General features: G+C 44.8%; 1 protein-coding gene across 1 annotated transcript in view; it reads right to left on the bottom strand.

Annotated features, from left to right (window-relative positions):
• F9 (coagulation factor IX) overlaps positions 1–14,750 on the bottom strand; it is a 113,272-nt gene that overhangs the window by 41,661 nt on the left and 56,861 nt on the right. The gene's annotated exons all lie outside the window — the stretch shown is intronic.

Genomic DNA, 14,750 nt, shown 5'->3' with positions numbered 1-14,750 from the left:
GTGTGTATAAATTATTCCTTTGGCACCATCTCAGGTACACATTCAGGAGCTTTATCTTCCTTTATAATCCTATGGTTAAACAATAAGACAATAACCAGCATTTAAGTAATACTGTAAAAGTGAACCCAGCGTTTGTAGATATTATGATGATTATGCTTGCTTGTTCATCTTTCAGAACTAGTAAAACAAAAATTTGCTTTCTTAAAACACAGTATTTGCAATCATTCAGGTTGGAGTAAGCTCCGAGACTTCTCCCAGTGCATCACTGCTGAAATATGCAAATTACCCATTGTTGTCCCTGTGGGCTACACATACCTCCAGATCCGCTGGAATGCAATGTTGGGTCAGCTTGATATTACAGAGCCACACTAATCCAACATGCATACAGACTGTTTCGGATTGATTGATCCTCATCAGTGCATGCCATGGGTTAATGTGGCTCTATGGAGTAGGACTTGAAACACCCAGAGTTATAGATTACCCAGCAAGCTCATGGTGAACCAAAACTCCTAGGCATTTGTAAGGGGCTACAATGGACCAAAAAGCCCTTTTACTAAAATGCTATGGAAAACGAAAGTTTGCTTTCTTAAAACAGAAATTTGCAATAATTCAGGAGTTAGCGCCAAGATTTCTCCCAATGAATCACTGCTATCTCCAACCTATGCCTGTACTTGAGACAATCTGACCAGACTACTAATCCTCATATCAACTTTTATCTTATGAGAAACCTAAAAGCCTAAAGCAAGCCACATGCACATGCTATCCATGTCCAATCTTGGAATGTTGATGGTAAATGGCCCAGTGACCAGGCCACTTTCCACAATACAGGGCTGTGCAGCTTGGTCACGTTGATGCACAGCCCTAAAACTCACCACACCAATGAATTTTACTTCCTTTTATTGTCCTTCAAGAGACTCTGTAACAAAATGTTCAGCCTTATTTCTTCTATCCTATAAGTTCCTATACCTGTTCTAATGTGGTCTGTCTTACTGCAGCCTTTCCTAGTTGCACAGTGGCGGTATTATCTCTGTTATACAATCTAATCTTCTTTCCTTTGCTGGGTTTGTCGGCTGAGGCAGAAATGTGCTGCTCTTCTGTGATATTTAGAAGCTATACACACCCTCTCCAAGCCCCCTCCAGGCTCTGTATGAGTCACAGACTGAGCTTCTCTCAACCTATCACATGCTGGTTAGCAGTCATGTCTTTTGTTTGTAAACACTGCCTAAAACTGGCAATTACAAGCCAGGATTGCTGCAGGGAGTGGCAGAAACAGCACAGAGGGGCCCAGGAGAACATAATGAATAGAATGGTATGCTCTTATTGTAAGAATTTTAGAGTACAAAATCTCATTAAAAGGACACTCTTTTGCTGCTGCGATCCTTTTTTTCTTTGTATTTAAAAAAAGGCAGGCTTATCCCTCCCTCCCTCCTTCCTTGTCCTAAATCGCCATAGGATGGCGATCAGCACTGTTCCCCGCCTCTCATAAGCATCAGCCTATGAGAGGACACACATTAGGAGTAGCTTTGAGGGACAGCCTAGTGTCCCCTGTACAGCGCTGCAGGAGATCGCAAAGGTAAACAAAGGGGCTAGCAGGCTGACCATGGGGCTAAGCTCCGTGAACCAGCAGGGAACAATCGTGAAGGCATGCGCATTCCCTGGTAAACTGCAGCTCCAGGACTTGACGCCAATCAGCGTTAGGCTGTCCTGGGGCTGCCGCCGCAGTCACACGGTCGTTAGGTAAAGTGGGATGAAAAAGAGCATTAAACTCAGCATAAAGCAAGTAGGAAGAAAGCTGTAAGTGAATTTGAAGTTACTGAGTTCATACTCAAACATTTACTTCACTCATTAGCGAATTGATATTGTCATTGCCAAACCAAAACAATCAGAATGTGTTCATATAAGTTTATTCTAAGCCGAGTAAACCGTGCAGAAAATCTTCAACTGGGTAGCAGGAAAAAAGGGCACTGGCGGCTAGTAGACGAAAAGGGTGCCGCCATAGACTCTTATGCATTTATCATTAATACGACACCAAAAGCAGAAAAATGGGCGCCCCAAAAATATCGTTAACATCAGAACATTACAGTTTTTGAAATGTTATCATTTTAGAAGCTTGCAACGTTATAGTTTTTGTCATGTTTCGTTTTTATGTAGAGATTTTAGGTTATCAAATATATTACCGTTTCTATGTGTGTACGGGTGTTTCTGCAGTGCGGATGGTTAGGCATCACCGGTGGGTGGTTAGGCAACACCGGGGGGGGGGGGGGGGATAGGGTTAGGCACCACTAGGGGGCTGGGGTGGTTAGGGTTAGGCACCATTTGGGGGTGGTTAGGTATAGGCACTGGTGATGGTCAAAAATGTCGATTTCCGATTATGTAGAAATTCCGATTTCCGCCAATACCGATTACCGATTTTTTTGGATTTCCGATCAGTTTCAGAGTAGTGGTTTTTTTTGGTCAATTTTTGCATTCTCTGATTGGCCAAATACTTCCAAGTTGACTCTGCATTCTCTGATTGGTCCAATGCTTCCGAGTTCTGTGATTGGACTAAAATTACCGAGTTGTGGTAATGCAGTATTTCTACAGAAATCCGATTTCCGATAGGTTTCCGATTTCCGAGTAGGGTTTTTTTTTGTCATTTTTTGCATTCTCTAATTGGCCAAATACTTTTGAGTTGTTTCTGCATTCTTTGATTGGTCCATTGATTTAGAGTTCTGTGATTGGGCTAAAATTACCGAATTGCAGTAATGCAGCATTTCCGATGTCCGAGTTTCAATCGGAAATTCAGATTTCCGATCGGAAATTCAGATTTCCGATCGGAAATTCGGAAATTTCAATTCCACGAAATCTGAATGAGCATCCCTAATAGGCACCACCAGGGTAGGGTTCTGTGTGAGAGTAGGGTTGGGTTAAGCTGTATTGTTGAATTATGTAACTATTTTTAATGTTAATATCTTTTCATTATTATCCCTGTCTGTTTTAAAACTCATTAACCAAGTTTGTTAACCATGTTTAATTTAGGATTTCGTTATCCACCAGCACCAATTTGTTATCCAGCTGGGCCCTTTTTTTCCCTGGCGCCCTGTTTTCATGCACCCTTCTGCTGTATCCAGGGGAAAGTAGAGAATTAAAGTACTTAATTTACAAAGCAATTTGATTTGTACTGCAATCGGCAATCTTATTGGCTTTAGTGAAGTTTGAATATGCCTTCAAATGACACTAGGCCAGTGTTTTATGTTTTCTAAATGCTTTTTTGCAGTGTTTGATGTTTTAGAGCAAAAATATAATTTTGAATTTCATTTTAAGTGACAGTTATCAGTGGCATATTGCTGAGTGATTTCACCCAAATGCCCCCAAAGTATGATGCAATGAAGCAGCAATATTGCTAGCTGATTTGTGTACAAATTATTGTACTGTAATGTAAGACATTTGCCACAATCATCTACTGGAAGGAGTATTAGGAGTAGAATCAGGGCCGGATTTGGGGAAAGGCCCCCAAGACTGGTGCCTAGGGCGTCAGAATCCACCAGAAGGTGAGGGGCGGGTGGTGACAGGTTGACTTCACCTGTCACCAGCCCTGAAATCTGCTTCCTAAGTCCGCAGCATCCACATCACCGCTGCTACACAGCGCTTCCTGTTACAGCGCTAATCCTCTTCCTGCTCAGCCGCCCCTCCCCCTTCCCAGAGAGTAGGAGCCGGTGCGAATGTCCATCTTCATCCTCTCTTCCCCCCTCAGTCACTCGCAGAGCGGGAGTCAGTCACTGAACTTTCAGCGCTGAAGATTCCTCTGTCTCACTGTCACATGTAAGAGACGCTGACTGGATTGAGAGATGCACTGCAGAGGCTGACACTGACCAGTGAGACAGAGGAATCTTCAGCGCTGAAAGTTCAGTGACTGACTCCCGCTCTGCGAGTGACTGAGGGGAAGAGAGGATGAAGAAATCCGCACCGGCTGCTGGGGGAGGGGGGTTGGCTAGAGGTGATGGGGACAGAATCGGGCTTCCTACACTTAGGGGGAGGGGGGTTACTTGTGGACGGCATTTGGCAGCCTATACTAAGGAAGGTGGGGACAGCATCTGGCCACATATACTGAGGGGGAACATCATCTGGCTACCTATACTAAGGCCACATATACTGAGGGGGAACATCATCTGGCTACCTATACTAAGGGGGGGTGGGCAGCATCTGGCTACCTATACTAAGGGGGGCACCATCTGGCTACCTATACTAAGGAGGGGGGGGGGGCAGCATCTGGCTACCTATACTAAGGGGGGCACCATCTGGCTACCTATACTAAGGGGGGGTGGGCAGCATCTGGCTGCCTATAATAAAAGGGGGACAGCATCTGGCTACCTATACTAAGGGGGGCAGCATCTGGCTACCTATACTAAGGGGGGCAGCATCTGGCTACCTATACTAAGGAGGGGTGGGCAGCATCTGGCTACCTATACTAAGGGGGGCACCATCTGGCTACCTATACTAAGGGGGGGGGGGCAGCATCTGGCTGCCTATAATAAAAGGGGGACAGCATCTGGCTACCTATACTAAGGGGGGCAGCATCTGGCTACATATACTAAGGGGGGCAGCATCTGGCTACCTATACTAAGGGGGGGTGGGCAGCATCTGGCTACATATACTAAGGGGGACAGCATCTGACTACATATACTAAGGAGGGGTGGGCAGCATCTGGCTGCCTATAATAAATGGGGGACAGCATCTGGCTACCTATACTAAGGGGGGCAGCATCTGGCTACCTATACTAAGGGGGGGTGGGCAGCATCTGGCTACCTATACTAAGGGGGGCAGCATCTGGCTACATATACTAAGGGGGGCAGCATCTAGCTACCTATACTAAGGGGGGGTGGGCAGCATCTGGCTACATATACTAAGGGGGACAGCATCTGGCTACATATACTAAGGAGGGGTGGGCAGCATCTGGCTACCTATAATAAAAGGGGGTTAGCATCTGGCTACCTATACTAAGGGGGGCAGCATCTGGCTACATATACTAAGGGGGGCAGCATCTGGCTACCTATACTAAGGAGGGGTGGGCAGCATCTGGCTACCTATAATAAAAGGGGGACAGCATCTGGCTACATATACTAAGGGGGGCAGCATCTGGCTACCTATACTAAGGGGGGGTGGGCAGCATCTGGCTACATATACTAAGGGGGGCAGCATCTGGCTACCTACACTAAGGAGGGGTGGGCAGCATCTGGCTGCCTATAATAAATGGGGGACAGCATCTGGCTACCTATACTAAGGGGGGCAGCATCTGGCTACCTATACTAAGGGGGGCAGCATCTGGCTACCTATACTAAGGGGGGGGCAGCATCTGGCTACCTATACTAAGGGGGGGCAGCATCTGGCTGCCTATAATAAATGGGGGACAGCATCTGGCTACCTATACTAAGGGGGGCAGCATCTGGCTACCTATACTAAGGGGGGGTGGGCAGCATCTGGCTACCTATAATAAAAGGGGGACAGCATCTGGCTACATATACTAAGAGGGGGGAGGAACACAACATTTGGGTAAGGAAGAAGAGGGTCCCAGGCAGCAGTGAGGGGTCTGAATATGCTCAGTACAGGAACAGTGGACAACAGGATGATCTATTAAAGGACAACTGTAAAGAAAGGGATATGGATGCTTCCATATTTATTTCCTTTTAAACAATACCAGTTGCCTGGCAGCCCTGCTGATTTATTTGGCTGCAGTAGTGTCTGAATCACACCAGAAACAAGCATGCAGCTAATCTTTCACAGATCTGACAATAATGTCAGAAACACCTAATTTGCTGCATGCTTGTTCAGGGGCTATGACTAGAAGTATTAGAGGCAGAGGATCAGCAGGATAGCCAGGCAACTGGTATTGCTTAAAATGAAATAAATATGACAGCCTCCCTATCCATCTAGTTACAGTTGTCCTTTAAGGTATTTTTTGTGTAATGTTCACTTTAAGACTTTTTGCTTGGGGAAAGTGTAAGTTTGGGGGTGAGATGTTGGTAGCGGTGGTGGTGGGGGGGAGTGGGGATTTTTTTTTGGGGGGGGGGGGGGGGTAGGGGGCGGCTGGTGGCAGTGGGCCTTGGGCGGTAAAAGGTACAAATCCGGCCCTGAGTAGAATCTTCTACTCTATAGGCATAGGTAGGATGTGTAAAGGCAAAGTAGGTAAAAACGGTGCTGCATTGAGCACAATGTTATAAGCAGCTTTTGCAGCACACACCAGGGTCAGATTTGTACTTTTTACCTCCCAAGGACACTATCACCAGCTGCCCCCGACAAACAGAAAACTCCCTACCTCATAAACACACTTGTATTGGTCCCAGTAATCAATGTATTTAAAGAGAACCCGAGGTGGGTTTCTGAAATCAATATTAGGACAAAGAGGCATATTTTGCATACAATCGCCAGCCTCTGTGTCATTTTATTCTGCCTCAAACCACCCCCTGTGCTCTACTGTCCCCATTGTAAAAACCGCCAGGCTAGTGACACGCAGATTGTCTGCTGTTTACCTTTAGGTTGCCACTCACCGCCGCTCCCCCCCCCCCCCCCCCCCTGTATATCGCGGCTACCCGTCTGCATCCCTTCCCTCTCCGCCTCTGTAAGCTTCCTCCAATTGGCTTACAGAGGCGGGGAGGGAAGGGATGCAGATGGGTAGCTGCGATATACAGGAGGTGGGGGAGCGGCGATGAGTGGCACTCTAAAGGTAAATAGCAGACTAGCGACAATCTGTGTTTCGCTAGCCTGGTGGTTTTTATAATGGGTGACAGCAGAGAACAGGGGTTGGCTGGAGGCAGAATAAAAGAACACAGAGGCTGGTGATTGTATGCAGAATGTGCCTCTGTGTCCTAATATTGACTTCAGAAACCCACCTCGGGTTCTCTTTAAAGATGCTTATTAATGATGCACGTTTCCTGAATGATTAACCTTCCGATTGATTGCATTGGACAGTGTTGATGGTGCCCATCAACTACAAATAGTTTTATCAATCTGTTTTGTGGATCGACTAAATCTGAAATGATCAGGGTAGTTATAATTTGAATTCCATTTATGGGACACATCGATGCTTTCCGATTGTTTCCTCTCGATTAGAATTAATGGACCTGCCTTGCTGCAGCTCCAATCCAAGTTTAGTCTTCATCAACAAGTTCTCTGTGCCAGTGCTCTGGTGTAATTTTGACTCCCCAGCCATCACTGAGCCACATATGTGATGTAATGAACTCCTCCCCCCCCCCCCCCCCTCCACAGCTCTGATAGATTGGAGCTGGGTGGAGAAAGGCCAATGGTGATGAGTGACAGCTCAGGACACAGACAATAGGCTGCTTTCCCTTTATCGCCTGAGTCCTAGACACTTGCCTGACTGCTGCAGTTCACATGTTTGGCAGCTTGATTGCATGTGTGCCAGCCCACTGCTTGCCCCTTAATTCCTGGTGCCCTAAGCCATGGCCTTTATGGGCTTGCCTGAAATCTGGCCATGCCTATTAAGGATAACAGTAGTGTCCAGACAAGGTTTTTAAACCTGACCATCTGACTCACTCATCCAGCCAGAAGTTGGCACTCCCATGTACCTACATACAAGAAACTATAGCGGACTGTAGCCAAAACCTACCAGGTTGGGTGATGGTCAGTTCTTCTCTATGGGCACAGAAATATGAAATTAACCAATGCTTGTACTGGAAATGCTAGCTGACTCACTAAAATAAATGCTGGCTGTGGTTGTGACCCATTTTTTTCTTTAATAAATGTGCTAGCAGATTCGTATTTTTCTTAAAGATATAATCCACTTTTGTTACAAAATTGCCATAGATATAGATGTGCATCACACTGTTAGCAATTTGAAACACCTGGATTTATTCAAAAACTGAAAGGAAATTAGACACATTGGCCTCGATTCATAAAAGTGCTGTCGGTAAGGTAAATTAGAGCGGGGAAACACCACTGTCGGTATTTCAGCCTTCTGGGTGGTCATTCATAAAAATGTTGCTGGTTGTTATAGGAGTGCGGAGATATTCCGCTGTAGGCTGGCGTTAGTCTGTCGGTAGGCATGTGGAAACAGGAGAAGCTGGCCGAGTCCCTCCGTGCGGTGTTCTCTCTGCTGCTGCTTGGGAGGTCTGTCCCATTCACTGCAATGTATTCCGCACGCTTCTCGCCACATCAGAGGTAGCGGTAATCCCCGTCTGCATACAGCTTCCTCTAATCTTTATGAATTGACATTTGTTACTTTTAAGATAATCACCGCGCAAGGCGGTGATTTATCACTCTGCTCGCGAATGTCGGCTTTTCATGCGGAAAAAGCCTTTATGAATACAGATTTTGCTATGTGGTCGGTAAAGTGACATGTTTTCAGCATTTCCGCATGCGGGAATGCTTTATGAATCGAGGCCTAAGTGAAACAAATGTGTTATTTATGCACACAAAATAAAGTAATCAAGCTGAAAAAGCGTTTGCCATTAATATTTGCAATGTTACTCCTAAACGAAAGTTTTTCTCAACAAAAATGTATTTTCCCTAAGAAACAAAACTCCCCCCCCCCCCCCCCCCCACACACACAACTTATCACCAACCCCCGTCCCCCCCCCCCCCCCACCACCCCATGAACCCATGCAAGCTAAGTATAAGAAGTTAAAAGAAGACTCTAAATTCCTTAATTTTGATGTAATTAACCACAGTCATGTGACCAGTGTTTCTCTACGTAGTCCACCATGTCCCCATCGTCTGTTGAAGAGCGTACATGCAAACAGGGTGCCCAGAAATGTTGGCGTCCAAAATATTAGCTACTAGAAAATCCGTAAATTTACCAATATTCTACTACTATGAATTACAAATTATGGAAGTAAAATATTGGTTAACCATACCCATATTTTAATACAGCTAAACCTAACCCTATTCTCAGAAACCTCCCTCTAACTATACCTATGCCTAACCCTTACTATCCCCCTCTGCCAATGCCTAAGCTTACCACCATCCTCTGCCAATGCCTAACCTTACCACCCCCTTGTGCCAATGCCTAAACATCCCCTCCGATGCCTAACCCTAACCTGCCGCTCTCACCGGTCACGCCGATCACCCATCGATGCAGGCCCTTCACTCTGCCATCCCTATGATGGCAAAGCTCTGTGAGCCGGTCAGGAGCCACTTTCATTGGTTCCTGACCCTTTGATCAATGTGAGCCAATGAGACTGCCTCAGTGATCAAAGGGTCAGGAGCCAATGAAATCTGCTCCTGACCGGCTCACAGAGTTCTACTGCCGGCGAGGGAGAGATCGGCGAACGCATCGGGTCCAGGTGAGCATAGTAAGTGAAATCTATGCCCTGGCAGGAATTAGCAGCCACAGTGTACATTTTTCCAGTAACCCTCCAGGACAGGTGAACTACGAGATTTGACCCCTCCCAGGAAACAGGAAACATCCACTTAGTCTCTCTATAAGTTTAGACCCACCGCAGGCGTCCGGCAGTATGGATGTTTCCTGTTCCCTGGAACAGGTCTCTCTGTAGGTGTCCGAGTCCTGGAGAGCCTGGGTGGCTAAGGGCTTTTGGGCATGCTGCTGAGATGAGGCTGTGTATTAAACAGCGAATGGAGTCCAGCAGCTTACCTCCCATACACGCTCAGGATGCGTGCTTAATGGCGTCAGGGGGAAGGCTGTAGCGAAGACGCTCTTTGGCAGAGGCTACTGGCACGGTTGCTGGACGTAGAGGGAGGTGGAGCGGTAGGCAGAGGCTGTGCGCATGCTTCCCTCAACGAAGATGGCGGCGCGGGTACTTCCGCCGCCGCCGTGACGTCACTTCCGCCCGCCAGGAAGGAAGAGCTACAGCGTCTCGGCGTCTCACTCTCACAAGCCTGAGACACAGTGAGAGATGGACGCCGCTCAGGAGGCCAGCGAACCAAGGCAGGAGGCCAAGAGGGACGCTAAGGCTGACAAACCTGAGACAGACCAGGCCAAAACTGACGCAGGAGCGGTGAGATTCATGCTGGTTTGGTGCAACTGTTACAGCTAGCCTTAGCTGTTGTGGCAATGTATTGCTGTGGCAAAAAGTGTTTGTTTTTTGACTGGGTTTTTCTCTGTTGTCTGCTTTATTTCAGAGTAATGCTGCTGATAAATCTGACAGGCCCAGGTCTAAACGTTGCCCTACATGTAATGTTAAATTGTCCCAGACATGGACAAAAACCTTATGTCAGGCATGCATAATTACAGTATTGAATCAAGTCTGCCACTTCATACAAATATTTAATGAGTACAATGAGGACTGAAATGGCTGAATCTATTAAGGCTTTCAGAGAGGCAATGGCTGTATCTGTTACGCAAGCACCTGTGGTGAATGTGGTTCAAGATAATGCACCTGTACCAATTAATGTGGAAACCAATATTTCAGCACCTGCAGTGGTTGTTACAAATGCTGCAGGGTCTAATGAGGTGCCTGTGTTTAGATCAGAGGAAACAGGCGCTAAGGTGTCAGAGGAGCCTATTACTGTGCATAAAAAAGCTTCTGCTAAAACTAATAGACAGGTGTTGTCTGATTCAGAACCTGAAGAGATTAATATGGACGATATGTCAGTTTCTGAGGAGGAGGAAGATGGGGATGCAGACTTAGATTCAGATAAACCGACAAGATTTAAATTTGCATCTAGTGAAACCGAAGAGTTGTTGAAAGCGATATATGATGCTTTGGATTTAGAAGTTAATAAGCCTCAAACGACTTCTATACATGAACTGTATGCTGGAATGGAGGGAGAGCAACCACTTGTATTTCCTGTACATACATCTACTAAAAATATGATTAATAATCAATGGAAGAACCCTGATAGAAAACTATTTATTTCTAGGGGGTTTAAACGCAGGTTTCCTTTCTCTGAAGAGGATAGCAAACATTGGGACAAATGTCCTAAGCTGGATGCAGCATTTTCGCAAGTTAATCGTGAGAATTAACTAGCATTTGAGGATATTGGAAATTTAAAGGAGCCTTCGGATAAAAAAAACAGAGTTTGCTTTAAAAAAGACTTGGACTGCAATTGGTGCAAATTTTCGGCCTGCTGCAGCAACTACTGTGGTTGCTCGCACACTTAATTTGTGGATGCGGCAGGTTGAAAGGCACATAAAAATTGGGTCTAGTAAGGAGATAATATTAAATTCCTTTATGGTGATGTTTAAAGCTGTTCATTTTCTCATAAATGCAGCTTCTGAGTCAATTAGATTGACGGCAAGAGCTGCAGCACTGGCTAATGTAGCCAGGAGAAATCTCTGGATAAAAACCTGGGAGGGAAGTACTTTATCCAAAAACAAAGTTTGTACAATCCTGTTTTCAGATCTATTATTCGGGCCGGAATTGGAACAGATTCTCGAGCGCACGTCGGATAAAAAGTCATTTCCAAAGAAAAAAGTTTTTCAGCAGGCGAAAAGATTTTTTCGCAAAGACAAGCAAAATATTAAACCAAACCCGCAGGTTAAGCGGAGACAGTGGTCCTTTAATAAAGAGCAAAATAGGCCAAACGCTGACCCTCAGCCAAAACAGAAGTGACGACGAGAACCAGGTGGGGGGAAGGCTTGGGCAGTTTCTCCCACACTGGAAACGATTCACAAAAAGCCCATTTACAATAGATCTCATCGAAAACGGGTATCACATAGTATTTTAAGGAGAGGTCTCCAAAACGCTATGTGATAACAAATCCATTAAAGATTGCAGAAAATACGCAGGATTTGCAGGTGATTCTGCAGGATATGCTAGAGAGGCAAGTAATAACTGTGGTACCCGTACGCGAAGAAAAAAAGGGGTTTTACTCGAAAATTTTCCTGGTCAAGAAACCAACGGGAAAATTTAGACTAATATTGAATCTGAAACAGATAAATCCGTTCATAAAGCATGTGAAGTTCAGAATGGAGTCAATATACTCGGTTCGGAACCTTCTGGTTCCAGGGGGGTACATGATAAGCATAGACCTCAAAGATGCTTATTGGCATGTACCAGTCGAAACCAAATCTCAGGCGTTTCTGAGATTCGCAGTAAGAAGTTCAAGCGGAATGCAGCATTATCAATTCCGCTGCCTCCCCTTTGGAATAAAATCGGCCCCGAGAATTTTTACAAACGTCATGGCGGAAGTAGTGGCCGAACTTCACAGAAAAGGTGTCATACTGATTCCGTATTTGGACGATTTACTGGTGCAAGCAGATTCAATACAGGAATTATTACTATACATGCAAATAGTGATTACAGAATTAAAAAAAGCGGGATGGATAATCAGCATAGAAAAATCCCAGATGAATCCTGTTCAGATAATTCAATTCTTAGGATTTGTAATAAATTCAGTAGAACAAAAGATATTTCTACCAGAACAAAAGATAGAAAAGATAGTTCAGGAAGTAGAAAAAATCAAATCTCTAGTATTAATTTCGATCAGAGATGTAATGAGGCTGCTGGGGCTGTTGACGTCCTCAGCACCCGCAGTACAGTGGGCCATGTTACACACGAGAGCTTTACAAATGTGGATGTTGAAAAGGTGGGCCAGAACCGTACAGACATTGGATCGAGTGGTAGAGATAACAGACGAAGTAAAAGTGTCACTACAATGGTGGTTGAGCAGACAGAGACTAGCACAGGGAAGACCGTGGCAGTTCCCGATAGAAATAACTCTGACAACGGATGCAAGCATGTCAGGTTGGGGGGCCCACGTAAAAGAGTTCAAAGTGCAGGGTCTCTGGAATCAGCATATAAGAACTCAATCTTCAAATTACAGAGAAATGCTGGCAGTAAAACTGGCAATGATTGCAGCAATGCATCTAATAAAGAACCAGCATGTACAGTTGAGAACGGACAATGCTACAGTGGTAGCTTACATGAATCGACAAGGAGGAACGAAATCGTTAAGGTTGCTACATCTGTCTATAGAGATTCTGGAATTGGCGGAAATCAATCTGAAATCATTCACATCAGTACACTTAAAGGGCTCATTGAACAATCTTGCGGATTTTCTCAGTCGAAATCAAATGTCAAATGTGGAGTGGACATTGAATATAGATGTATTCAAATGGCTGACACAGATCTGGGGAGTCCCAGAGGTAGATCTGTTTGCAAACAGAGGGAATGCGAAGTGCGAAATGTTCTTCTCACTGAATGCGTTGGATCATCCAGCAGCAGTGGATGCTCTGGCGCAGACATGGGAGTTCAGACTTGCGTACGCCTTCCCTCCTCTGAACATTGTGCCTCTGGTTCTCAGGAAGATAATGAATTCAAAAGTTTCAATTATACTAGTGGCACCACATTGGGAAAACGGTCGTGGTTTCCTCTATTGTTGAAGATGAAAACGGCAGGACCGATACAGTTACCTATGATGGACAATCTAATTACAGTTCAAGACGAGAATGTTCCACAGGGAATAACCTGGAATCTCTCGGCCTGGTTAGTGAAAGGGCAATTCTCAGGTCAAAAGGATTGTCAAATAGAGTGATAGAAACTCTGTTGGACAGTCGGAAATTAAATACACGGAAAATTTATGAAAAATATTGGAAGACGTATAATCAGTGGTTGCAACAGTCTAAGTTTAACTCTTCTGAAATTGGTACGGTATTAGAATTTTTACAAAATGGTGTGGACAATGGCCTAGCCCTAAGCACGATTAGGGTTCAGGTGTCGGCATTATCGTTTTTTTTAGATAAACAGTTGGCTCATCATTCTTTGGTTGTGAGATTTTTGAAGTCGGTCGAGCGAAAAAGACCGGTCCGGGTGAAATTCTTTCCCAAATGGGATTTATCAACGGTGTTGAAAGCATTAACCGTGGTTCCTTTTGTGCCATTAGAAGACTTAGACTTAAGACTAATTACAATTAAAACAGTATTCTTGATAGCCATAACGTCTGCAAGACGGATAAGTGAACTAGAGGCTTTATCATGTAGAGAACCTTTCTGTACAATACATGATGATAGAGTGGTACTCAAAACAAGTGAGGAATTTCTGCCAAAAGTGAGTGATCGGTTTCATAGATGTCAAAAATTATATTACCCTCTTTTTACATGAATCCTGTGAATGAAAAAGAAGAGAAATGGAGCACATTGGATGTCAGGAAAAATCTGATTCAATATCTGAAGAGAGTAAAAGATATCAGGAAATCAGAAAGCTTGTTTGTTAATTTTTCAGGCAAAATGATAGGCCAGAAAGCTTCAAAAAAGACTATTGCTAGATGGATTAATCTATGTATAGTAGAGGCTTACAAAAACATGAACTTACAATTACCAGATGAACTCAAAGCTCATTCTACTAGGGCAACGGCTACGACTTGGGCCTTCAGAGCTGGAGTGTCTCCCTTGGAAATATGCAAAGCGGCGACATGGAAAAATATCAATACCTTCATGCGCCACTACAAATTGGATTGGATGACTGCAAAAGATCAGGAATTTGGAAGAAAAGTCCTGCAAGCGGTCAGCCCGCCCTAAGGTTGGTGATGTTATTTCTTGCTCATCATCTCGTAGTTCACCTGTCCTGGAGGGTTACTGGAAAAACCCTAAGCTAGCTAACGGGTAGATATATTTTAGGTAACCCTCCAGGACAGGTTGGGAACCCACCCATTTCTAAAATTATTATATACTGTATATATGTATAGATGCAATGTATGTTAAAGGTAGTCTGGAGTATAGACCATGTTCAGGGTTTCTTGTATACATACTGCCGGACACCTGCGGTGGGTCTAAACTTATAGAGAGACTAAGTGGATGTTTCCTGTTTCCTGGGAGGGGTCAAATCTCGTAGTTCACCTGTCCTGGAGGGTTACCT

The sequence above is a fragment of the Hyperolius riggenbachi genome, chromosome 8 (genome assembly GCF_040937935.1).
Source record: "Hyperolius riggenbachi isolate aHypRig1 chromosome 8, aHypRig1.pri, whole genome shotgun sequence".
Lineage (NCBI taxonomy): Eukaryota > Metazoa > Chordata > Amphibia > Anura > Hyperoliidae > Hyperolius > Hyperolius riggenbachi.
This window is presented reverse-complemented; position numbering and strand designations above follow the sequence as displayed.